At 37.9% G+C, this 25,142-nt stretch overlaps 1 long non-coding RNA gene across 1 annotated transcript in view; it reads right to left on the minus strand.

The window, feature by feature from the left end:
* The window catches only part of LOC115289023, a 45,250-nt gene extending 31,749 nt beyond the window's left edge, over positions 1-13,501 (minus strand). Inside the window, exon 1 of the long non-coding RNA XR_003907343.1 lies at positions 13,298-13,501. This is a non-coding gene — a long non-coding RNA (uncharacterized LOC115289023). The remainder of the gene's footprint in view (positions 1-13,297) is intronic.
* Positions 13,502-25,142: the final 11,641 nt, after the last annotated feature.

Consider the following 25,142-nt stretch of genomic DNA (forward strand, 5'->3'; position numbering starts at 1 on the left):
TATGATACATTCAAGATACATGATACAATTTATTACTTGCCCATAAGCTACAACACAGCCTGCTTAATACCTTTCCTTAAATTCCACCTCTATACTACAATATACTTGAGGTCCATGCAAAAAAGTAGCTACCTTTTATGTAGGAAATGGATGATTAAGTCTTTGGTGTTGTAAAAGCAACTTCATTTAAACATAACCAGAGCCATCTTTAAAGAAATAAGATGGGACTACCCAGAAGGCATATAGGAAATATCAATATCACAAAGGCATGTTCTGCAAAAGATCTCTCAAGAAACGTTAGAAAGCCATGATTCTCCGAAGATGACTCACAACCCCTTCAAGAGCACAACTCTTGACTGAATAAGTCCTGAAGTATTTGTTTAAAAAAGAACTAAGTCTGCCAGATGAATTCTGCCCCTGATGTTATCCTGCATCTCCTCCTACACCTGGAGACAGGAAGAATTTTTACCCTGTGATAAACGACCCCCTTTCCGCCTGGCTCCAGGCTGGCTCTTCATCAGCATCCTGGTTACCCTATAGTTTCCGCGCTGCGCAGCCAAGTCAGCTTTCTGAGGGAACAGCAGCCAGCTGAGGAACAGAGGTAGCCATCTGCAAAAGCTTCTCTGTCTGGGGGAATGGCTATTTATTGTCAGCCGAGTCGGGAGTGAATCGCAACATACATCAGTGGTGGTGGCAATGTTATTCATATAATATTTAATAAGTTTATGTAGTTGGACCAAGTTTCATTAGGACTTGTTGCAATAAAACCACAGACATTTCTCAAAAAGCAGGGCATCCAGCTGGAGGCTGCAGACTGTTTATTTAACATTGGTGAATACACAGCCACAGGCATCTTGAAGCCAGAACAAAAATAAGCACGAGCAGTAAAAAGTGCAGCAGCCAAAAAAGGGGCTGAGTGGGCAACAACAAAAACAGGAAATCTAGTGAAAGCTCATCTTGCATTCATTCAATTCACATGAGTCCACTGAGTAACCACTATTGCAAAACAATTGTGCTGATCTCTTTCATTGTTTTGCAATTAATTATGTGTGACTTCTATTTGGTTTTCATCTTTCAAAAAATGTATGTTGAATGCAAAGATCAGTCCTCACAATATCGTTTCTCCATTTCAGAACTTGACCCGGTGTTTTGTATCTTATCGGTAGTTTTTAGGCTCTTTGCCAATGTCAGAATGTGATAGAATGAAAAAGAATGGAAGGAGTACTTGTACCTTTAGTAAAAGGACTGTCATAATAATATTGTGTGGTGACCGATGGTAAATAGGCTTTGCACGGTGAGCGTTTTGTAACGTATATAATTGTGCAATCATTATGTTGTATACCTAAAACCCATATAATATTGTATGTCAACTGTACCTTAATTAGAAATTAGTAAATTTTTAATAAGACATAGGTACACATCTCATTCTTCTACTCTAGTGTATATTTTAAGAAAGGTGTCTAACCATTCCAAACTAGGTTCTTCAGCTCCGATGTGAGAATAAACATGCAAAACGCCGTGTAACCCATTTGAAGATACAATGGGAGACAGAGATTCCAAAGCCTTAAGGAATCATTGGATACTAAGATATAATCTAAGTCAAAATATGTGATATCTATGTTGACAGAAACTACGTGAGTCTATGGAGAACTGTAAAGAAGAGACAAGAAAATAAAAATGTGATTTTTCTGGTTGGGAATATCAATTCTTTGTAAATTCTTTATCAGCAAAATTCTAAACAGATGAAACTCTCAATGAAGTTTTAAGAGAACCTAATAAAATGGTTTTAAAGTTCATTTAAAGAATAAATAAATAAAAATAGGTAAAAAAACATTTGGAAAAAAAGAGTTATATGGAAGTTGCCCTAACAGTTATGATGAAATATTACATAGCCAAAATAACTAAAATAATTGTGTACCAATATAAATGTGAAAAATGTTAATATTAATTCTGGGTAGCTGGAATGTGAACAATTATTGTATTATTCTTTTTCATATTAATTTTTTTCAAATATAATTTAAAAGAGCCAATAAAAATATAGTCACCATTTGAAGAGTAAATGGCAGAATCAATATAGACAGCCAAATAAACCTTAGTATATGTAAAATAAAATTGTTTCCAGTTTTAATAAGTAATTAACATACATGACTGTGTAGATTTGAGGTGTAGAGCATGATCATTTGATTTACATCTATTGTGACATGAATTACCTCAGTAGGTATAATTAACATCAATCATTTTATCTAGATACAATCAAAAGAAAAGAACATTTCTCCTCATGATGAGAACCCAATGATCTTCTCTCTTAACAACTTTCTGTATGTCAAACAGCAGTGTTAACTACAGTCATTATGTTGTAAAAATGTAGTATGTGATCATGCAAGTACCTTGAACAATGGAAAAACAATGAAATGATCAAATTATGTCACAGAGAAAACTATGTATGAAGAAACAATTATATAGATTCCTCTTACCATACACTAAAGTATGTTTTAAGTTACTTTCAGAAATCCATATAACAATAACAATATTTTAAAATATAAGAAAATTTAGGGGTGCCTCATGGCTCAGTCAGTTAAGCAACTGACTCTTGATCTCAGCTCAGGTCTTGATCTCAGCATTTTTGAGTTCAGCACTTGGTACAGCACTTGGGTGTGAGGCCTACTTTAAAAAAAAACACCTCCAAAATATAAGAAAATTAGAAAATATATCTTATTTCTGAAGAAAGAAATGCTTTCTGATCATAAAACTAATGGAAGGAGGAAGGAAAATGCCAATATAGTTTAAATCATTTTACATTCAGAACTTTTGCTAATTGAAAATATCATAAAGTTAAAAGACATAGAACAAATTAGAAAAACATATGCTCTATTATAAAGAATGAATATTCTCAATATAAAAGGAATTTATGGAAATTAATAATGGAATCATTATCTAAGGATCAACAGTAATACAAGAAATGAATTAGAGGTGCCTGGGTGGCTCAGTCAGTTAAGTGTCCAACTTTGGCTCAGGTCATGATCTCATGGCTCATAGGTTCGAGCCCTGCATCAGGCTTTGTGCTGACAGCTCAGAGCCTGGAGCCTGCTTTAGATTCTGTGTTCCTTCTCTCTTTGCCCTCCCTCTATTTCATTCTCTCTCTTTCAGAGATAAATAAACATTTAAAACATTTTTTAAAACAAGAAATGAATTTTGTAAAAGTAATTTAACAAGGAGGCCCATAGACTGAGGTGGTTATATTACCTTGGCAGCCAATGAAAGCAAAAGGAAACTGAAGCCAGAGCGGTTTCCTATAAATGCCTCAAGGTTATGAAATCAAACTCAAGAAAAACCAATCACAAACAGCCAAATAGATTTTCCCAAAGAAGGTAAATGCTAAAGCTACATCCAAGTAAATAATTCTCTTGCTTGCTTCTGTGTCTGCTCTATAAACACCGTTTCCTTAGCTCTTGCTGGGGAGCTCTGCTAACCACTTTCAGTTTGGCACCTCCCGATTTTGAACAGTCAAAAATTTAATGTGACTCCAGAAACAAACACTTAGATCAATGGAACAGAATGGACAACCCAGAAATGGACCCATAAACATACGGCCAACTACTTTTTGACAAAGCAGGAAAGAATATCCAGTGGAATAAAGACAATCTCTTCAGCAAATGGTGTTGGGAAAGCTGGACAGAAAACCTGGACCGCTTTCTTACACCATACACAAAAATAGACCCAAAATGAATAAAAGACCTAAATGAAAGACAGAAAGCCATCAAAATCCTGGAGGAGAAAGCAGGCAAAAACATCTTTGATTTTTGCTGCAGCAACTTCTTACTCAACATGTTTCTGGAGGCAAGGGAAATAAAAACAAAAATGAACTATTGGGACCCCATCAAGATAAAAACTTCTACACAGTGAAGGAAACAATCAGCAAAACTAAAAGGCAACCTACGGACTGGGAGAAGGTATATGCAAATGACATATCAGATAAAGTGTTAGTATCCAAAGTCCATAAAGAATTTATCAAACTCAACACACAAAAAACAAATAATCCAGTGAAGAAATGGGCAAAACGTCTGAATAGCCACTTTTCCAAAGAAGACATCCACATGGCTAAAAGACACACGAAAATATGCTCAATATTACTCATCATCAGGGAAATAAAAATCAAAACCACAATGAGATATGACCTCACACCAGTCAGAATGGCTAAAATTAATAACTCAAGCAACAACAGATATTGGCAAGGATGTGGAAGAAGATCTCTTTGCACTGCTGGTGGGAATGCAGACTGGTGAAGCCACTCTGGAAAACAGTATGAAGTTCCTCAAAAAAACTAAAAATCGAACTACCCTATGACCCAGCAATTGCACTACAAGGTATTTATCCGAGGGATATAGGAGTGCTGTTTCAAAGGGGCACATGCACCCCAATGTTTATAGCAGCACTATTGACAATAGCCAAAGTATGGAAAGAACCCAAATGCCCATTGACAGAAGAATGGATAAACAAGATGTGGTATATGTATACAATATACAGTGTACCCAGCAATCAAAAAGAATGAAATCTTGCCATTTGCAACAACTTAGATGGAACTAGAGTGTATTATGCTAAGCAAAATTAGTCAGAGAATGCCAAATATCATAAGACTTCACTCATATGTGAAATTTAAGATGCAAAACAGATGAGCATAATGGAAAGGAAGCAAAAATAATATAAAAACAGGGAGGTGGACAAAACATAAGAGACTTTTAAATATAGAGAACAAATCCTCCAGGGTTTCTGGAGGATTGTGGGTGGGGGATGGGCTAAAAGGGCAAGGGGCATTAAGGAAGACACTTGTTGGGATGAACACTGGGTGTTACACATAGGGGATGAATCACTGGAATTATTGTCGCACTATATGCTAACTAACTTGGATATAAATTTAAAAATACAAATTAATTAATTAATTAATTAAGTTAAAAAAATAAGGTACCTCAGTTTATCTTTTAACAATATGAATGGCTATTTTATGGAAGAAGGATTTCATGGGTCTGATAAAAATGAGAAAAATGATTCAAACTTATTGGGCATTTTCAAAATGCAAATTCAATAACAAGATACTGTTTTCAAATATCCAAATAGCAAAAGCATTTTTTAAATGGTCATTATCTTGGTAAGGGGACAAGAAAACATACATTCTGCTCCTAGTGCAGCTTTCTGGAAATAATTTGTCAGTTTTACAGAGCCTTATTCTCTTGCTCAAATAATAACTAATTCCAAGAATCCATCAAAAAGAAATGGTCAAAAATGTGGCCAAGGACTTATATAAAAAAGTGTTCATTATAATACTATCTCATAGCAAAACTGGCCAACAGTGAGGAAATGGCTAATTAAATTATGGTAGACGTATACTGGAATGCTTGTCATTATTTAAAAGTATAATCATAGTTGTACATCTCTTGACAAAGAAGGCAGTCATATATATTGTTTAATAAAAGTAAATATAGAGAAACAAAAATAAAGTATAATTTCAACAGTATATTCACTTAGATAAATGACTGCTAAGTGCTAACCCCAAATATTAAAAGTTCTATACTCTTCAGTAAATTATAGGTTAGGATGTGGGTTCAACTCCTGTATAAGGGCCCAAAACTGAGCATAAGCAGTTTTTGGCTGATATCGTGGCTTCACACTTCAGGGACCCTAACTCTTTCCATCTTGTCTGTCTAAATCCCTACTACTCACATCTCCTTGATATGAATGGAGAGTGTTGCGTTCATTCACATCCAGAAGGGCCCAGCCCTGCGTTCACACTCCAGATAGCAAGAAAGATAGAAGAAGAATCACAAGGGCTACATTCTTCCTCTTTAAAGGTATAACTCCAAAACTTGGTATATCCTGTGCACTTATATCCCATTGGCCAGAGCTTAATCACATGGCTACAATTATGTGTAAACGAGGCTGAAACTGAAGTCATCAGTTGGGTGATTTTCTGAAAAATTCTGAAAATTCTATTACTGTGTAAAAAGGAGCAATAGAATATAAAGAGATAATTTTTGCTAAAATCCACCTCTTTGGCCATGCAAGGGCCCATGTGTTCTTTTCTTCACATACATAGAACACGTTCACCCACTTCTAAAAAAAAGACAATCCAAATATTTCATCTAGTTATTAAATGAACTTAAAGTAGAGGAATTCTGAGAGATGTGCAGTCCTCTCAATCAGATCAAGATGTGGTTCCTCTTGGTCTGACAGCTTATAAAATAAAAGATAAGCCATTTGCTCCCTCCACCAACACACATAATATATAATGGTTGGATACAATTAGAGCAATTGCATTAAAAATTCCCATTCAGGGGCACCTGGTTGGTTCAGTCAGTTAAGCATCCAACTCTTGATTCCAGCTCAGATCATGATCTTATGGTTGTGAGATTGAGTCACACGACAGGCTCTGTGTTAATAGAGTCACTTGCACTCTATGCATTCTCTCTCTCTTTCTCTCTCTTAGAATAAGTAAATAAATACTTAAAAAATCCATTGCTCCAAGAAAATATTAAGTATAATATAAAATAATATTAAGTATAAACTTAACAAAACATGTACACAATCCATATGCTGAAAATTAAAATGCTCATGATAGAAATCAAAGGAGACTTAAATAGAGAGACAGACCTTGTTCATGGATTGAAAGACTATATATAATAAATATGTCAAATCTCCCCCAAATTGATCTGTAAGTTTAGTGCTCCTATCAAAATTCCAGCAAAGAGATTTTATCTATGTTGTTGTGGACATAGACAAACTTATTCTAAAATTCACAAATTTAATTTACATGGAAAAGCAAAGGTGCTCAAATAGTTAATACATTCTTGAAAAATAATTTAAAAAGTGGGAAGAATCACTCTACTTAATATTCTGGCTAAGATATAACCATATAATCAAGAGTATATGGTATTGACAGAATAAACATAGAGATCAAAGAACAGAATAAAGAACTTAGATAGATACACACAAATATCCACAACCAATTTTTGACAAAGACACAAAGCAGTTCAATGGAAGAACAATAGTCTTAACAAATGGTGTTAGAGCAATTGGACATCCATAGACACAGAAGAAAGAAAGAAAGAAAGAAAGAAAGAAAGAAAGAAAGAAAGAAAGAAAGAAAGAAAGGAAGGAAGGAAGGAAGGAAGGAAGGAAGGAAGGAAGGAAGGAAGGAAGGAAGGAAGGAAGGAAGAAGGAAAGAGAGAAAGAAAGAAAGGGAGGAAGTGAGGAAGGGAGGGAGAGAGGAAGAAAAGGAGGAAGAAACAAAAGAACCTTAACCTAAATCTCATACCATGTGCCAAACTTAACTCAAAATGAATCATCAATTTAAATGTATAATATAAAACTGTAAAACCTTAGAAAAAAACTTATGATAAGGTCTTCAGTACCTAGAGCCAGGCAAAACTTTAAATTTGATGTCAAGCCATGATCCCTACAAGGAAAAGCTGATGCAACATCTCTTCAGATTAAACTTTTGCTCTGTGAAATGCCCTGTTAAGAGGATGAAAAGTCAAGCTACAAAATGAGATAAAGGATCTGCAAAGCATAAACCCAGAATTTATCTAGGATATATAAGGAGCTCTCAAAACTCAACAGTAAAAAAAAAAAAAATCCAATGGAAAAATGGACCAAAGACATGAACAAACACTATACTGAAGAGAGTATGTATGGGAAATAATTACATGAAAAGAAGCTCAATATCATTAGCTTTTAAAGAAGGCAAATTAAAACCACAATGAGGGATCACTGCATGCCTGTCAGAATGCCTAAAATAAAAAAATAATGACAACATCAAATGCTGAAGACAATGTGGAGAAACTGGATAATTCACACATTGTCAGTGGGGACATGATATGACCACTTTGAAAAATGGTTTGGCAGTTTTCTATAAAACCAAACTTGCAATACAACTACCCATACAACCTGGCAATTACACTCTTGAGCATTTATCCCAGAGAAATAAAAACTTATGCTTCACACAAAATCTATGCACAAATATTCATAGCAGCTTTATTTATAATAGCCAGAAACTGGAATCAGCTCAGATGTCCAACAACTGGTGAAGGATTAAATAAACTGTGGTGCATCCACACCATGGAATACTACTCAGCAACAAAAAGGAACAGACCATTTACTCATAACGTGTAACAACTTGATTGAATCTCCAGAGCACTATGCTGTGTGAATGAAGAAGACCACCCCAAGAAGTTGCATATTGTATGATTTCACATGTATAACATCCTTGAAATGACAACATAATAGAAATGAAGAGATAATTTAAGATTAAATTTTTATTAAGATGAGGATTACATTATTTATTAAGATAAATAAGATATTAGAAGTTGACAAAAGTTAAGTGTGGTATTTTTAATGTTTATGGCAACTTTGTAATAGTCAAAAATTGAAAACAACTCAAATGTCCGTCAACAGGAGAAATGACAAACAAATTGAAATATGTCCATATGAATAGAATATCACTCTACAATAAAAAAGGATATTGATACAACATAAATGAACCTCAAAAACATTGTGAAGTGGAAAGAGTTAGACATTTTATCATATGAAATGAAAACCAGATTCCATTTATAGGAAATCCAAATAGGAACATAAATAATCTACAGAATAGCCCAGAGTGAGTGTGGGGTTGAGGGAGAGGAAATGAAAGGGGCGTGTGGGTACTTCCCAGAATGATTGGAATTATCTGTATCTTTCTGAGGCAGTGGTTACATAGGTCTATACCACGGTCAAAACTCATTGAACTCTACACAGTATCGGTGCTTGCTATATCATGTTAATTATAAATCGTTTTTAAAAATGTAGGTGATAATGGGGTTTGATCGAGAGTGATCTCTATATGACTTTCCCCCAATGTTTCCATGGTCTATCAAGGGTTGCTGCCTCCTCAAGCCTCCAACTGGATTTAGACAAGTCCAGGTTCATCCCATAGCCCTTGACTTATTTATTCAGTCACTAAGTATTTCTTGAATCCCTACTATGTGCCTGGCACTATTGTAGGCACACTCTTCCCTCCCCCAACACTTTAAAATTGGTGAAATTTGGAGAGAGGATGGGCTCGGGAACAGTGTCCTGGCTGTCCTGACCCACATCATCCTTCCAGACCCAGAGAGAAAGACAACAGACATCAAAAGAGTAGAAATAAGGGCAGAACAGGGGCAAATTGCCTCATTTCCTTTTTGCTGAGACTAGTGACAAACGAGACACATGACATTAAATGTACCTTCTACAGCACAGGCAATGCCTGACACATGCACTAGCCCTGCGGATGCTTAAAAACACAACAGAGATTCTGCACAGGACACCCAGGCTTGAAGAAGCTCAAAGATGCCAGGTCCTGAGACAGAAAGACAGGACGAAGTTTTCAAAAGCATCTTTGCCTCTTCTCTCTCTTCCTTTTGTTTCCCTTTCAGTGTTCTCTTTTGATTTTTCTTCCTTTCCAAAACAAGTTTTCTCCAGGCTCTCATTTCCTGACTTGAATTTAAAATATTTTAAATATCACTAAATAACATCATATTTAAAGTTATAAGTGTCCTTTCCTCTACAAGGAAGCACTGATATATGAACACATCTTCCTAGCAGATAAAACCACATAGGAAGGGTCCTAGCAGGAAAAGACAGTATAAAATACAAATTAAAAAAAAATAAGGCAAATCAAGGAAAGCATAGATGAGAACTGGGGACTTTCTATGAAAATTTAACATGAAAAGCGAAAAAGTGTAAAAGTATTAATATCATTGCAAATAATAAGTCTTGAACTGGAGCTCTAGCAAGAATGATACATTCACACAGTAAAGAATAATTCTACACTGTAAAAGCAAGGGTAATATTTATAAACAATAAAAAAGGTGCCAATGAAAAATATGTGCCTAATATTATCAGTCATTCAAAGGGTAAGGGTGAAATCAGATATAATTAAAGTTTCCGGAAATGTAACGTGCCAAGATATTATTATAAGCAGTAGTTTTCTAATACTTGGCTTATTCACATATTTGGGAGGTAAGCATTCCCACAGAATGTGGCACAGGGTCTTAATGACTTGTTTTGATGTTTACACAGTAACTGAATTGTGAGTAGGACCTAGGTTTTTTAGCTCTTGGTGTAGTGGCCTGGCTCCAGACCAAAGGAACATGCCTATAAGAGATACCGCTGCATTTAAGAGTTCTTTATATGATTTCATGAATCACCTCTAGCTAACAGTAGCTTAAATATTACTTCCCATGGTATCAAACTAGCAGCTCTGCTAAGCAATATATGCTTAGTCTTGTGGCTTATTTCTCATTTGACTCCAAGGAGATCATTTAATATTGAATTTTTAAAATAATTCTGTGTTGTTAGGATCCGTGCCATCAATTCAAAAAGGATAAATCAGCATATTATTTTTTAAAGAAAAAATCAGAAGCTTATGTTTTATTATGTAAAATACAATAAAGCCATCCCAGATCATAATATCAGTATTGATTTATGGATTAGTTGTTGTAGATAATCATCCAAAGAGCTCAGAGACCCCCAAATCATTCTGTAGAAGGCAAACTGTCAGTTTCTTTAGAATCCACTCGTTCGTGCCCAGCAGGAGACCATGCCCTAAATAGGGACAGAAAGCTTGCCTTAATAAACTCAATATTTCATAGACGCCAAAGATGAGATTATTTAATTTAGCAGGAAACCAGCGTTACAAGAATATAGGAAAGTAAAGTCGCTCAACCTGCAATGTTGAGGGTGTCCCTGCTCATATGACTAAACAGAATTCTGGTCCATGTCACACAGTGCCAGCCTGAAACATCGGTGGCATAATTTTGAAACTGATTTGAAACCCGTGGAAGGGGCTACTGCATGGGAAATCTTCCCCAGGTTAATTTCATCTGTCCCTGTGGGTTATCTTTCCCTCTTATCTGCAACTGCAATAAGGGTGACAGTGATCATCCAGAAGTTGATTTACTAGTATTTGTGAGTAATCTGTATAATATCAATCATGTAAATAAATACACCAAAGTTGCTGATTTGGGTAATTTAGGAAGAAAGGTGAGAGCTATATCAGGGTATCACTAATATAGATGTGAACCCAACATTATCCCATTTTGCCTTAAGAGGGAATAATCTATTTCTTACAATTATTAGGAAATAACCTATTTTTTAGTAATATTCTGCTTGAAAAGCACACCTTTTGTAAAGTTGTAATATGGATTTAAAAATATGGGCACATAGGGATAGCCAGAAACAGAAAGGGTTTTCTCACATTTGTAATTTCAGGAAAAGGGACACCCTTCAGTCTTTGTAGATTAGCCTCAGGATTATGCAAGGCAGAAGATAATGGTGAGAAAACAACACTGCCAGGCAGAGGAGGGCAATGGTAGCACTTACATACAAGATGCTTCTAAAAACTCTCTCTAGGGTTATCTGGGTGGCACAGTCAGTTAGGCAACTGATGGCTTATTCTTGATTTTGATTCAGATCATGATCCCAGGGTCATGGGATCAAGCCCGATGTTGGGAAAAAAAAAAAAAGAAAACACAAAAACAAAAAACCCTCTCCCAGAAGTCTTCCTGGATCAACTCTAATTCAGGTTAATTTTTCTAGCATCCTCTCAGCACTGCTATATTTGTCTATAAAAGCTGTGATTATAGTAAAATATTTAAATCTATGCTTTATTACATTCTGATGGAAAAGGCAAGACTTTGATGTAAGAGACGTCAGAGCTTGAACCCTGATTTCCCTGTCATAAACTGTGTCATAGTGAATGACCGATTTTCTGAGTTTCAGTTTTCCCATCTGTAAACAAGGATAATAATACCTATCTCAAGGCTCCTTGTATGATTTATCTGTGATAACAGGAAAACACCCTAGCGGTCGGCAGAAAATGAATACTCCATCAATGATAGTTCCCTCTTGTTTGCCCTCAGGCTGGGGAATCAAGGTTTCCATAACTTATTCCTCTGCAATGTAAAGAATTCTAGATACAATGGACACTCAGAAATTGCCGAATGATGACACCAAAATATCTCAGCAAAACTGTGAATATGCAGGTTTTAATCAGCACCACCTCCATGATTTCTACCACATGATTATAACTATAGATCTACAAAAAGGATTAATGATCAAATTAAAGATCAATAGATACTTATATTAAAATAAATGTTAATGGTTCTAGACAAAAGTCTTTGAACTGGTTATATAAGATCAAAAGTTTCTCTTCCTCTTTAATATAAGTTAAATAATGCCCAAATATACAAGCACACAAGTAGACTAACAATAGACTTTAATAGTGATTTGTGTGTTCAAAACACATAAAAAACAAATCTTATGGAGAGTTTTATGATATTAATACTTTGCCTAATCACATCAGTTGGAATACGACACTTTCTCTATTTTAAAATAAGCGTTAGGGGCACTCAGGTGGCTCAGTCGGTTAAGCCTCCGACTTCGGCTCAGGTCAGATCTCACGTTCATGGGTTCCAGCCCCGCATCAGGCTCTGTGCATTAGCTGTGCTGACAGCTCAGAGCCTGGAGCCTGCTTCCAGTTCTGTGTCTCCTTCTCTCTCTGTCCCTCCCCCTCTCATGCTCTGTCTCTCTCTGTATCAAAAATAAATAAAACATTTAAAAAATTTAAAAAAATAATAATAAAAAAAATAAAATCAGTATCCGCTCCCTTCACTATCTGCATGCTGCCACCACATGATGCACTCATGATTTTCTAAGAGTAATTTCAAATCAAAATTGCATCAAAGTGCCACCTACATTGGCTTCCTTCGGACCTGCCGTGAAGTTACTGTTACAGTATGACTACATTTGCATACATTAAAATACGGCAGAAAAAGTAGCCACTGTGCATGCTAAATAGTTGTTTTTCCAAAACTTAAGCATCTCAGGTGGCTCTCCTGTATTCCCCAAGCCCCTAAGGGCATTTTTCTACATTAAAAATTGCCTGCATCCAGGCAATTATTTGCAGAAACTCGAATCAACAATACTTTTGCTTATGTGTGATATCGTTTCTATTTTTCTATGTCTATTTTCAAGCTGCAAGCCCACCATGAAAGCTGAATCTTTACGTTCGTATTCTCCTGCTGTTTCCCTCTTACCTCAAGTCAGCCTCCCTTGTTGCAAGGGGCATGTGCTAATGATCCAAGTCACAAGTGAGTATGTGAAAGAAAAAATGAACAGGCTATAATCGCTTTAATGAAATGAACAAGGGAGGTTTTAGGTAGAAAGTCTACAAGGCTTTGAGAAGTAGTAGCCCAATATCATTCGCACTACCTCTTCTGCTCCTTACCTATGCCAGCCTCCTACCTGCTGCCTGCTTGATCCGGGACCATCAGCTTGTAGATGCTGCTAGCATGAGATGTCACCAAAACCCACGCGTGGAAATTATTATTCATTAAGTATACAGTTATATTTTAAACCACACTTCTAACTGCAGGCTGGTGTTTGCCTGAAGGAAGGTAAGTCGTTGAGAGTCAATGCAAATGAAGGCAGCTCCCCAGTAGGGGAAAAAAATTAACTTAGGCAACTCTGTGGGCATGGGTCTTTCTCAAAGCAACACCAGTGGTGCTCTTTATGATGTAGCCCCATCACCTAGGCACTGAGCCAAAGCCTCCAGACTGATTACTGAGAGTGAAGATTCTCCCAGTAGACTGCTCCCATGGTGCCTTGCACTGACTCTGGGCTGCCATCATTGTGAACGAAAGTACAAAGGGTTGCAGTGAGAGGCACAGGCTACGCTGTACAATACTGAAATCTCACCACTAGTCACTCATCCATCTTGAGTAACATCCGCTAGAAATTGTCAAAAACAAATCACTACCCCTAACTACCTTCCCTTAGGAGCACTTGAAAGTCATGGGAAATATAGAGTTGAATGCTTGTGTCTCTAGGAAACCTGGGTCTTATGTTCCATAAAGAATACAACCTTTTTTTTCTAATCTCTGTGGCTTCCACCTAAATAGACTGCTCTGGCTCCCAAACTCCACCTTGAAATTGGAGATTTAAACAAGGAGGGTCCTTTTTAAGGTCTTGGCAGCTAACTGTTGACCACTGGTTCTCAAAGTTGACTGCACACTTGGAATCCTGTGGAGCATTTCCAAAAATGCTGAGGCTTTGAGTTCTGCCTTTAGAAACTCTGGTTTACTTGGTATGGGCTGCTAGGACAAAGTCTTTCTAGATGATTCCAGTGTACAGAAAAGTTCAAAAACCACTGCACTATACTCATGGTTCTCAAAATGTAATGTGCATGTGAACCACCTGGGGGTCTTGCTAAAATGCAGATTTGAGTCATTGGGTCTTGCAAGGTCCGGGTCTGAAATTCCACTTTTCTGACAAGTTCCCAAATGTTGCCGCTGCACTTGATCTGTGTAGACGAAACTTTAAGTACCAAGTCTTTACAACAAATTAGTAATGCAGGCACTGAAACAATAAATCCCTTTATCAATCACCAGAATCCTTACCTTTAATTACAGTCATAATCCATTCTGGTGAATGTATAATGGTGTATGCAAGTGATATCTATTTAGATGTGCATGTGTTTGAAAAAGATACCAGTGTGTGGGGGTGCCTAGGTGGCTCAGTAGGTAAGTGTCCAACTTTGGTTCAAGTCATGATCTCATTATTCATGGATTCAAGTCCCACATCGGGTTCTGTGCTGAATGTGTGTTCAGAGCCTGGAGCCTGCTTCAGATTCTGTGTCTCCTACCGTCTCTGCCCCTCTCCACTCACACTCTGTCTCTCTCACTCTCTCTCAAAAATAAATAAATGTAAAAAAGAAAATTTAAAAAAAGAGAAGATACTGGATTATAATTGCCAGCCTCTAAACCTAGTGGGGAAGCATCATCGGACACCGAATATGATTCTGTTCCACATCCAACGTAACATACAAAAATATCTACGTTTACATCAAGCAGAAGTTTTACGTTCTAGGCCGACCACACCAAAACTTTAGGCTGAATCTGAAAAAATGCTACTGTCACATATTCAAAAGTATTCATTCGGTGATAGCTTCTCTATCACAGTACCTTTTGGATTCATCCAAATGTGTTATATGTGTGACAAGTTCAATACCACTACCGAACCCATTTTATTTTTAACCCTCATTACTTTATCCCCACATTACGAGATTACAAGCAGGTTTTTTAGTGACATCTGCTGATCAGATTCTAACAGCCTCTCCTAACTTAATACTAAAATATATCTAGAATATTTTATATCTGTTAAAATAGATCAAGTACATTTTAAAACATAAAAATTCACACCACTACTAGGATCTAAAAGTGGCAGATTATTCTAGTAACTGGGGAGATTTTTCTGCTAACTAAAAGGTCAAAGGAGTTGGATTAAGAACGGTAAATAGAGGACTACAATATTTCACCCGAATAGTGATAGCTTACTATGTGCTATGCATTTGTTTTAAGCACTATGTATCTATTTATCTACAGACACAGATAGATCAACACTAAACTCTCAAAGGAATCCTGCAAGATAGATACCTTTATTTCTCCCCATTTTATATCCAAAAAGACTGAGATATAGAGAAGTTAAGTAACTTACACAAGACCAAAGAGTTACAAGTATTGGTGTCAGGATTCAAATCCAGATTTTCAAGATCCAGATCTTTGCCTTTATCCGCTCTATTATAATGCAAACCCCTTCATCTGAGAGAAGATTGGAAGATATTCCAATCACCCCTCTACCTTTCACCCCTAGCTCAGTAAAGCATATTCCATAATTTCCAGAATGCTGAGAGGTTATCTCTCTAGGTACAAGGGATGCTTTTTGAGATGATCAAATGGCCTTACCTGCTTCTCCACCTCCAGTTTTTCTAATTCCCTTACAAAACTTCAGTTCCAAGTGGACAGGAATCAGAGAGCATTCAGTTGGCCACCGGATTCCTAAAAATAGTGGGACCAGCAGTTCTCAGACAGACTGGGAGCGGGCAGAGGAGTGGCAGAAGTGGAGTGGAGAAGCAGAAGTCAGGAATGGTTGCTCTGAGGGACTCCTAATCCAAGAGAAGAGAATAGAAAGAGGAGGATCTGTTCCTCAGAAGTTCTGGCAAATAATGGAAAGAGTAGAAGCATCTAATAACCGAGGGGCTTCATTTTCTCTGGAGTCTCTGCTGAAAGTCGAGCTTTCAGCAACTAAAGTCTGGATTGATTTTTTTATGGTCTGGATATACTGTGGAAGAGTACAGAATTACCACAGAGACATGCCAAGTTAATGGCTGCTGCCAGAAAGAATTCCAGGACACGCTTAGGAAGCTAAGCTGATGGTCTGAGGCCCCATCTTGGTATGTAGGTGCTGAGAATGTCAGAGGCAAAGATCTCCCGTATCTCACGGAGACCAGGATCAGCCATTGCTGGTAATAACTCATTGTAACCTAGACAGAGAAAGCATCCTCATTGTGTTAAAAGTTTATTTTAGGAGCTAGTGATAAAAATCATTCTAAATGGTAAAACACTAGACCCCTGAGAATTAGAGACAAAAACAAGAGATGCTCACTATCACTGCTACTTTAACCAGTGTTCTGGAAATTTTAGCCAATGCAAAAAGACAAGAAAGAATAAGAAACAACATGTGCATGTGCATACACATTGCAAAGGTAATGAATAAGAAAGAGAAAATTTTCATTATTTGAAGATAAGATGACCAGAAGGAATCCCTATAAATCAATAGAATAACTATTAAAACTATTAAGGTATTTCAGTAAATTAATAGATTTCAAAAATAATAATTTAAAATCTGAGTATGCTGCAAAGTACAATAAATGTCATATTGGGGAAAACACAGATAAGGACAGAAAAAGTATTATAAGCCTTATTGAATAGAAAGCTTCTAAATAAAACATAAGACCATGTTGATGGCATAGGCAAAGTAAACAAACATAAACAGTTTAATTGAGCATTTAAGAATCTCCTAAAAAGTAGAGCACCTGGGTGGCTCAGTCAATTTAGCAGTGGACTTCAGCTCAGGTCAAGATCTCAACATTCATGAGTTCAAGCCCACTGTCAGGCTCTGTGCTGAGAGCAGAGCCTGGAGCCTGCTTTGGATTCTGTGTCTCCCTCTCTCTCTGTCCCTTCCCCCTTTGCGCTCTGTCTCTCTCTTCCTCTCTCAAAAATAAAAGAACATTTAAAAATTAAAAGGAAACTCTCCTAAAAAGAAATAAAAATCTAAATTTTAAAATATAAACAGCAATACTCATTTGATACAAGTATTTTAAGAGATAATAACATTTGCCAAAACCCATAGAACATACTCCACTAAGAATAAACCCTAATGTAACGAAATTAGGGTGACAGCGTGGGTCCGTATGGGGTCAGCCACTTGAACAGCTGTGCTTCAGTCTGCTGCTGGGGAGGAGGTCGTGCATGGATAAGGACAAGGGGCCACATGGAAACTCTGCTTTCTGCTCAGTCTTGGTGTGAATCCAAAATGGCTGTAAAAACTGTTTATTGATTTCAGAAAAGAGAGACTGACCCAAACAGTCTTGTACAGGGCTTTTAAAAAGTAATTTGGGAGGCGCCCGGGTGGCTCAGTCGGTTGAGTGTGTGACTTTTGATTTTGGTTCAGGTCATGATCTCACTGTTTGTGAGATTGAGCCCCATATGGGGCTCTGCACTCACAGTGGGAAACCTGCTTGAGATTCTCTCTCTCCCTCTCTCTCTGCCCTTCCCCCACTTACTTGCTCTCCTTCTCTCTCAAAATAAATAAATAAACAGGTTTTTAAAAATAAAAGTAATTTAGAGGGTGCCTGTGGGGCTCAATCGGTTGAGCCACTGACTCTTGATTTCAGCTCAGGTCATGATCTTGCTGTTTGTAGGATCAAGCCCACACCTGGCACTGTGTTGACAGCGTGGAGCCTGCCTGGAATTCTCTCTCCACCCCTCCTTTCTCTGTCTCCCTCTCCCACTCTCTTTCTCTCAAAATAAATAAATAAACATTGAAAAACATTATTTAAAAAATCATTTAGCATTAAGAATGTTAAAGACACACTAGGAGCTGATAATTCTGCTACTAGAAATGAATTTAATTTGTTAAGAATGAGCAAAGATTTATGTACATGGACATTTGCTCCACTTCATAATGATGACAACAAACAACAAACAAATAGAACAGAACAGAACCTAATTATCAATAAGGATTCCAGATTAAAGGAAGCGCACAGTCACGGAGGCAAAAGCAGGCCTGGAACATTGAACAGTGTTAAATGCTAAAGACAAAATGTTACATAAAACAAGGAAGAAGTACATAGTATACCTATATGGTTTTACTGTTATCTCTGTAAAAATACAAATACACAAATGTTTCTTCAGAGCTATCTGGAAGTTCAATAATACATTAACTGTATTATCTGTGGGTGGTGAAATTTTGGGTGATTTTTATTTACGTTTTTCTTTTTCTATTTGCTGAATGTTCTTCAACAAGCGTGTCTTATATATAGAATTTAAACAAAATAAAAATTATTTAAGAAAATAATTAGTCAAGGCTAGTTCAATAGTCAAAAACCAATCAATGTAATTACAGTCTTTAAAAAATAAAAATAACCAAGGGGGTGCCTGGGTGGCTCAGTCAGTTAAACATCCAGCTCTTGATTTCAGCTCAGGTCAAGATCCCATGGTTTGTGAGTTCGAGCCCCACATCAGGCTCTGCATTGACTGAGCCTGCTTGGGATTCTCTCTCTCACCCTCTCTTTCTGCCTTTCCTCTGTTTGTACTCTCTTTCTCTCTAAGTAAATAAGCATTAAAAAATAAATCATTTGCTAGTATCAATTCATGTAGAAAATGTATCTGCCAAAATTCAGTATCTTAATGATAAAAACTCTCAGCAAACTATATATAGAAAGGAACTATCTCAACTCAATAGGAGATATTTACAAAAAGAAAAAACTGCAACAAACATCACGTTCATGGTGAAAGACTGAATGCTTTCCCCTAAATTCAGGAGGAAGGCAACTTAAGATCTGTACCGTATTTGTTAACAAGAGGTGCTATAATACCTCGCTACTCTACCTGTGGTCCAGGGACCACTAGCGTGGACAGCAGCTGGGAGCACGTGAGAAGTGCCGAATTTCAGGTCATGTCTGAGACCTACCGTGCCCAAGTCTGCAGTTTCACAAGGTCTCGGTCCATATGTACACCACAGGTGGAGAAGCCCTTGCTTTGGAATGGGACAGCCTGGATCTTCCGTCTCATCTCCATTACTATGTGGCTGTGGGCAAGTCATTTAGCCTTTGAAGGGCCTCTGATTCCTCATCTAGAAATATAGAAATATAGAATATAGAAAATGATACCTCCTTTGCCAGTTGCTCATAAAGATAAAGATAAGAGACTTGGTAAAATCATGATCCAAAATGTGCTAATGTTAAGAACTATTCTTCAAGGAAGCCTGAGACATATCTGCCATTTTCTTTATAATAATCATAGCTTGCTAGTGAATAATAAGGTTAAGTGCAAAGGTGCAAAGATGCAAAGGTGCAAAGGTACAGAAAGTTAACATTCCCAAAACTTATAGAGAAAAAGCAAAAGCAAGATCTCAGATCTCCTGTGTGCCAATCACATATGGCCTTTCACTCTGCTGGGCGCTTATCACGAAGCTCCTTCCCACCCTGAATTGCTCAGTTCTACATTCCTGGACATAAGATCACAGTCATAGGTCACATTAGTCTATGTGTATGTAGACATAGTATTGCTGTCATTCCTAAAAGCCAAAGTAAGACCTAGATAAGACATCTCCCTCTTCAATCTACTTAATTTGTCTTTCCAAACTTTAAAAAGGAAATTCTTTATTTCAATCTTGTAGATAGCTATTGGTTTGCAAACTGCCTGCCCTCCCGGCCCCCCTACACAGAGAGCAAAAAGAGACTGAAAATAGAGGCAGAACATTCTAGACTGGTAGGTGGCAGTTTACCTGAGGAAGAGAACTTACTTTGGGGGCTTGTCTTGGGCAGCTGCAGGATGAGTAGATCTCCACACCCCGCAGGAATCTTAGAAGTTTACGTAGAGGACTGAATGGGTCAGTCCCATTCAGAATGAGATGTAAATAGTTCAGAAAGTCTCAACAACACCTTACCCTCTCAAGGCTGTCCTCAAAACAGCTTCTAGTGTGGAAACAGTGGGCAGGACATATATTCCAAGAGTGGGGAGGAGGTCAGGAGCTTCCAATTGCCCCCTGTCCACCTCCAGGTCAACCTGTGGTCATGTCCTGTGGGTGACCTCCTCCAACAATAGCTCTGAAAAAAATTGTACAAATATTTCATCACAATGAAAGATGCAGAGTGGCAAGTGGGAAAGACCTGTCCTAGAATTCATTTCAGCTGTAAATAGAAATGAGAGGATGAAAAAAAATGAATTTCATCATTCATATTGATCAACAGCTAAGAATTAATGAGGCTAAGGTGTTGGAACAGGACTTCTTACTCTTAATTCCAATATTTCAGGAAACTTGCAGTCATCATGTGCTCTGTATATCTGATTTATGACCTTCCTGCTGCTATTTTAGCCAATGTCCCTTTTTCGTCCTTAATGAGGACATAGGACATTTGGTCACCAGTCATCTCTGCACAAAGTTCTCATGTCCTTATTCAATAATCCCTCACCTTTGTCCTCCGCAGCTTTGCTAAATTTTTATCTCATGAATAAGCCATTTATCCTGTTGCCTTTCACTCAAATAAGACACTAAATGCAACCCTTTCTCTTTGTATTTGCCTTAAAACCCTTTCAGCCTTTGTCGAGACTTTGCTCTGGGGTTTCTGAAAATGGTGTTGCTAGAAAGAGCTATCTAGCTCTCACCTGCCATTCTGACCTCTTGTTGCTCATCACAACATTGGGGGATGACCCCCTGTAGGGTTCCAAGACCCTTTGCTACCACTCAGCACTCAGTGCTGCCCCACACCATCCCAGACCCCTGCCCACCAGACACCATCCACAGTGACAAGGGGGAAGAGGGGGGGCACCACAGTGAGTCTTTATAAAATTGCATTTATTTCCATGGAAACAGTTGCTCTGTGTACTGAGATTACATCTTTCTTACTTCCATTTTTTCAAATTTTTTTTTTGTTGGAATAGTATAATAACCTCCCCCACCCCCCACCCCCCACCCCCCACTAAATGGTCTTACTTTGCAGAACTAAAATGCTGACAATTCTCAGTCAGGTTCTTCATCTTTGTTACTGTTTCCTTCACTGCTCTGGGAAATCTGAGTCTATGTGTAGCAGTTAAGGACACACACCTTGACCTCGGTGGCCAGAGTTGGATAGGATAAGATTCCCTACTCTGCTGTCAGCTGAGGAAGTATCAAGAGACAGGTTATTAAACCTCTCTAAGCTTCAGTATACTCCTGTCACAGTGGAGATGACAGAATCTACTTTATCAAAAAAGAATTAGATACTATACGCCAAGTGCATAACATAGTACCTGGCACAGAGTAGAGTCAATAAAAAGTAATTATGATTATTATTATACTTCCTTGAGTATAATATTATATGATTATTATTATACTTCCTTTGGCCAAACATTTAAAACAAGCTGCCACCGGTTGTCAAGGTCCCGCTTTCTTTTCGGGAGAGGAAGACCAGCATCTGGCCAACTTCAAGATTTCATCTTTGATTGCAGGTCAGTTCTACAGGACAGAGCTTTCAGATTGAAGTAGGGTCAGTGCATTCATCATGTTTTGAGTTTTCTATATTTTATGATTCTTTGGCATGCTGAGGGCCCTGTGGACCGGAGGAGGGACTACTCCTCCCAGGGTTGGCTAATTCCCAGAGATAGCAAACAATTTGCCTGGGAGCTTGCTTCTGATATGGAAACCAAAGGATCCAAAACCCATCATCCCATTAAATTAACTCTCAAACACCAAGCCAGTATTTCCACTATCCTGTATCACCTCAGGGCCAGGTATCAGGCAACTAGAAAGCACCATATAACCCAGAGCTCACTGAAATTATTTCAACTATTCAGTCCTAAACTATTTACCCTGCCCTGCCTTGCCTATCTTGCAGAAACTCAGTAAAACCTTGTGGCCATGCTTCCTCCTTGTCCCTTGTGCCTCCTGACCTACTAGGTATTGGGTTACTTCCCATATGGCCTTCCCATATGACCCTATGTTCCATGCCTCTTACTTCTAGGGAGCTGTCGGTACATGTTTCTTCCTTGAAGTTGCCTCCTGGTCTGTTGGCATCACCACCTGATTAAAACAAATCTAGAGTATATGTTAATGCAGTCAGCAAATCAAATCTGCCCCAGATGAGGTGTGGTTTTTTTTTTTTTTTGGTTGAATACCCCCTTAAGTTTCCATAAAGCAAAGTGTCATCATCAGAGTACAAATGTTTTCCTTAATGATAAACCCCTCCCCACTTCCACTCCGAATCTACTTGGTACTAGACATGAATATCCAGGATTACTAGACAATTGATGGGCTTCCCAAAGATAACTTCCAGGACTGAATATCATTTACCTGGAAAGTTGGACCAGGTTTGCACCCACCTCTGAACTGCCGTGAGAGGGTATTTTCTTCAGATGATTTTTGAACCCCTGGCCTCAATTATCTTACAATTATCCCTTTATTGTCCTGCAATTAGTCAATAACAATGCAGAACAAATAGCATACAGAGTTAAGAGGAAGCCTGGCCAGTACTTTACTTTTTTTTTAAATTTTTTTATGTTTCTTATTTATTTTTGAGAGACAGAGAGAGACAGTCTGAGCAGGGGAGGGTCAGAGAGAGAGGGAGACACAGAATCTGAAGCAGGCTCCAGGCTCTGAGCTGTCAGCACAGAACTCAATGTGGGGCTCGAATCCATGAACCGTGAGATCATGACCTGAGTGAAGCTGGATGCTTAACTGACAGAGCCACCTAGGCGCCCTAGTGGCCAGTACTTTAAATATAGGCCACAATGGAGCAAAAATCACGTTTGTTTGATTGTTTTTCTGGGAGGAAACTCATTTCTTACTAATTTACTTCATATGCTTTGGTGATGTTCAAGGTTCCTTTCAGTATTTTAAGTTATATGATTTGATGTCTACTATCATCATTTTATTTTCTCACCACTTATTATAATTTGCTGAATTAGGAGGTATGAACTTACAGATGGGACTCACAAAATATGTGTATTTGTTCCGACAAGAAATTACTTTATGAAGTTCAAAAACTTAGGGCTTCATTTCTTCCTATAGCACTGGCTCCCCTAGAAAAGGTCTTCTTGACCAAAATAAAAGTTCCTTGCAACCACCTAAGAAATTGCTTAGCCTCCGGAGTCTCCCCAACCTCCCACAGCCATTGAGGACAGTAAAATAGAGCACAGAACTCTCTCTCTCTGAATTCTTCCCTTTCTTGATTCATTCTGGACATTGACCAGAATAATCTGTAGGAGATTCCAGCAAAAAGCCTGCCTTTACAAACACCTTGCCTTTCCCTTCATTTATAATTGAGGTTGCACTTGTCAATAAAGCTTTCCACAGGCCGTTCACAACAATACTTTTAGACAAGTATTTACATTCTTTCCTCCTCCCCTAGCCAAAGCAAGACAACTTTTGTTACCTTAAAAACTGAATAGGAATAGAAGCAGACCTTAGCCTTTCAATCCTGCTATGGTTTTAAAAGATATCTGTTCTAACACAGATACACCATGGACAATGAAGACTTGTCCCACTCTTTCTTCCTACTGCAGCCCTTGTGATGTGGTCTAAAGGGATTTCTAAGATGGGGTCCTGAAGTCCTTGGGCTCCTGGCTTCCCCTGCTGTGGCTATTCTGTTGAGCGTTCGTGCCTTTTTTTTTTTTGTAACAAAATGAGAAATTACTGGACTTGGACTCAGTTTTTCTCCCCCCAAACGTCCATCGTTCCTATTGGGTTGCTGAGGGTGTTGGTATTTTAGGAAAATGATCCCGTGCGGCCTCCTGTTTTAGAAGGGATGTGAAGCAGCTACGCTAATGAGCACGTTCCTTGTCCTCATCTTGGCGGTCACTGTCACTGATTTCCGCCTCATGCACAATCGCCAAACACTGAAAGTAGTTCTTTTCCATACTTGCAATATTTACTTTATTTTTCCTCAGAACTTATGCAAATAAAGATTGATTGTATCCAGACTACGTAGATCATTTTTTAATTAGCAGAGTTCACTGTGCTTAGAGAATATGGTGATTCAAGAGGACAGCAAAACGGCCAATCCATCATAAAATTTATAAGTTCCTCACCCCCCAAAATTTCAACTTCAGATGCCTTTATTCATTGGAACAATTCAGCCTTGCAGTGAAAGGCAAGAAGGCAACTAATGTGAGCTAAAGCCCCCATATTTGCATTAGCACCAGTCAATGGAAGAAAACAACATAACCTATTTTTTAATTACATTCAAGGTGTTCATCCTATTAATCTGAAAATTAAACATGCGAAAATAAATTCCACTGATGAAATATGACTTTCTAGCATATTAGAACAAAAAATAAAATCACTCTGGATATAAAGCAACGTGCGCTGGGTGAGCCTTCTTACAAACTCTTGCACAGTGGTTTCCCGGGAAACCAAAACTCTGCAGATGTACAAACTAAAATGCAGATGTGTGCATTTGAAAGAACTATATCCATCTTTCATTCCTAATGAAGCCAATTCATTTTCAGAGTTATACATAGACTACCACAGCCCTCTAAATTGGAATAAAAATCTGATCTCCTAAGCATGAATGTTGATGCTACTCGAAAATTAACATTTATTCAATCAAATTTGATTTTTAAACCCATATAAAATATGATCTCCATAGACTGGCGACTAGTGAACCACTAGGTAACCTTGTTCTTTGGTGTCTCACCAGGGGCCCTGCTGAATCATCCCTTACAGGTTGTGCGCCAGCTCTGGAACAGACACAAATGTATATTTCCTTTCCAAATGCCCCACTTCTGCCAGGAAACTAACAGATGCACCAACAAATGTTGCAAGTCTGCCTATTAAACATGAAGCTCATTGAATTTCTATTGCATTTCTCCAGCACAAGTGCATTTGGAGCAAAGAAAGAAATTAAAATGAAGTCAGGTGTCATTCAAGAAAATTACAGTCCCATGGAGGATAGTTTTGAGTTGCAGCTTTGAGTTGCCATGCTGGGCCTTTCACAGCTGCCTACAGTTCTTGTCATTAATAATCAGTAAATA

The sequence above is a fragment of the Suricata suricatta genome, chromosome 4 (genome assembly GCF_006229205.1).
Source record: "Suricata suricatta isolate VVHF042 chromosome 4, meerkat_22Aug2017_6uvM2_HiC, whole genome shotgun sequence".
Lineage (NCBI taxonomy): Eukaryota > Metazoa > Chordata > Mammalia > Carnivora > Herpestidae > Suricata > Suricata suricatta.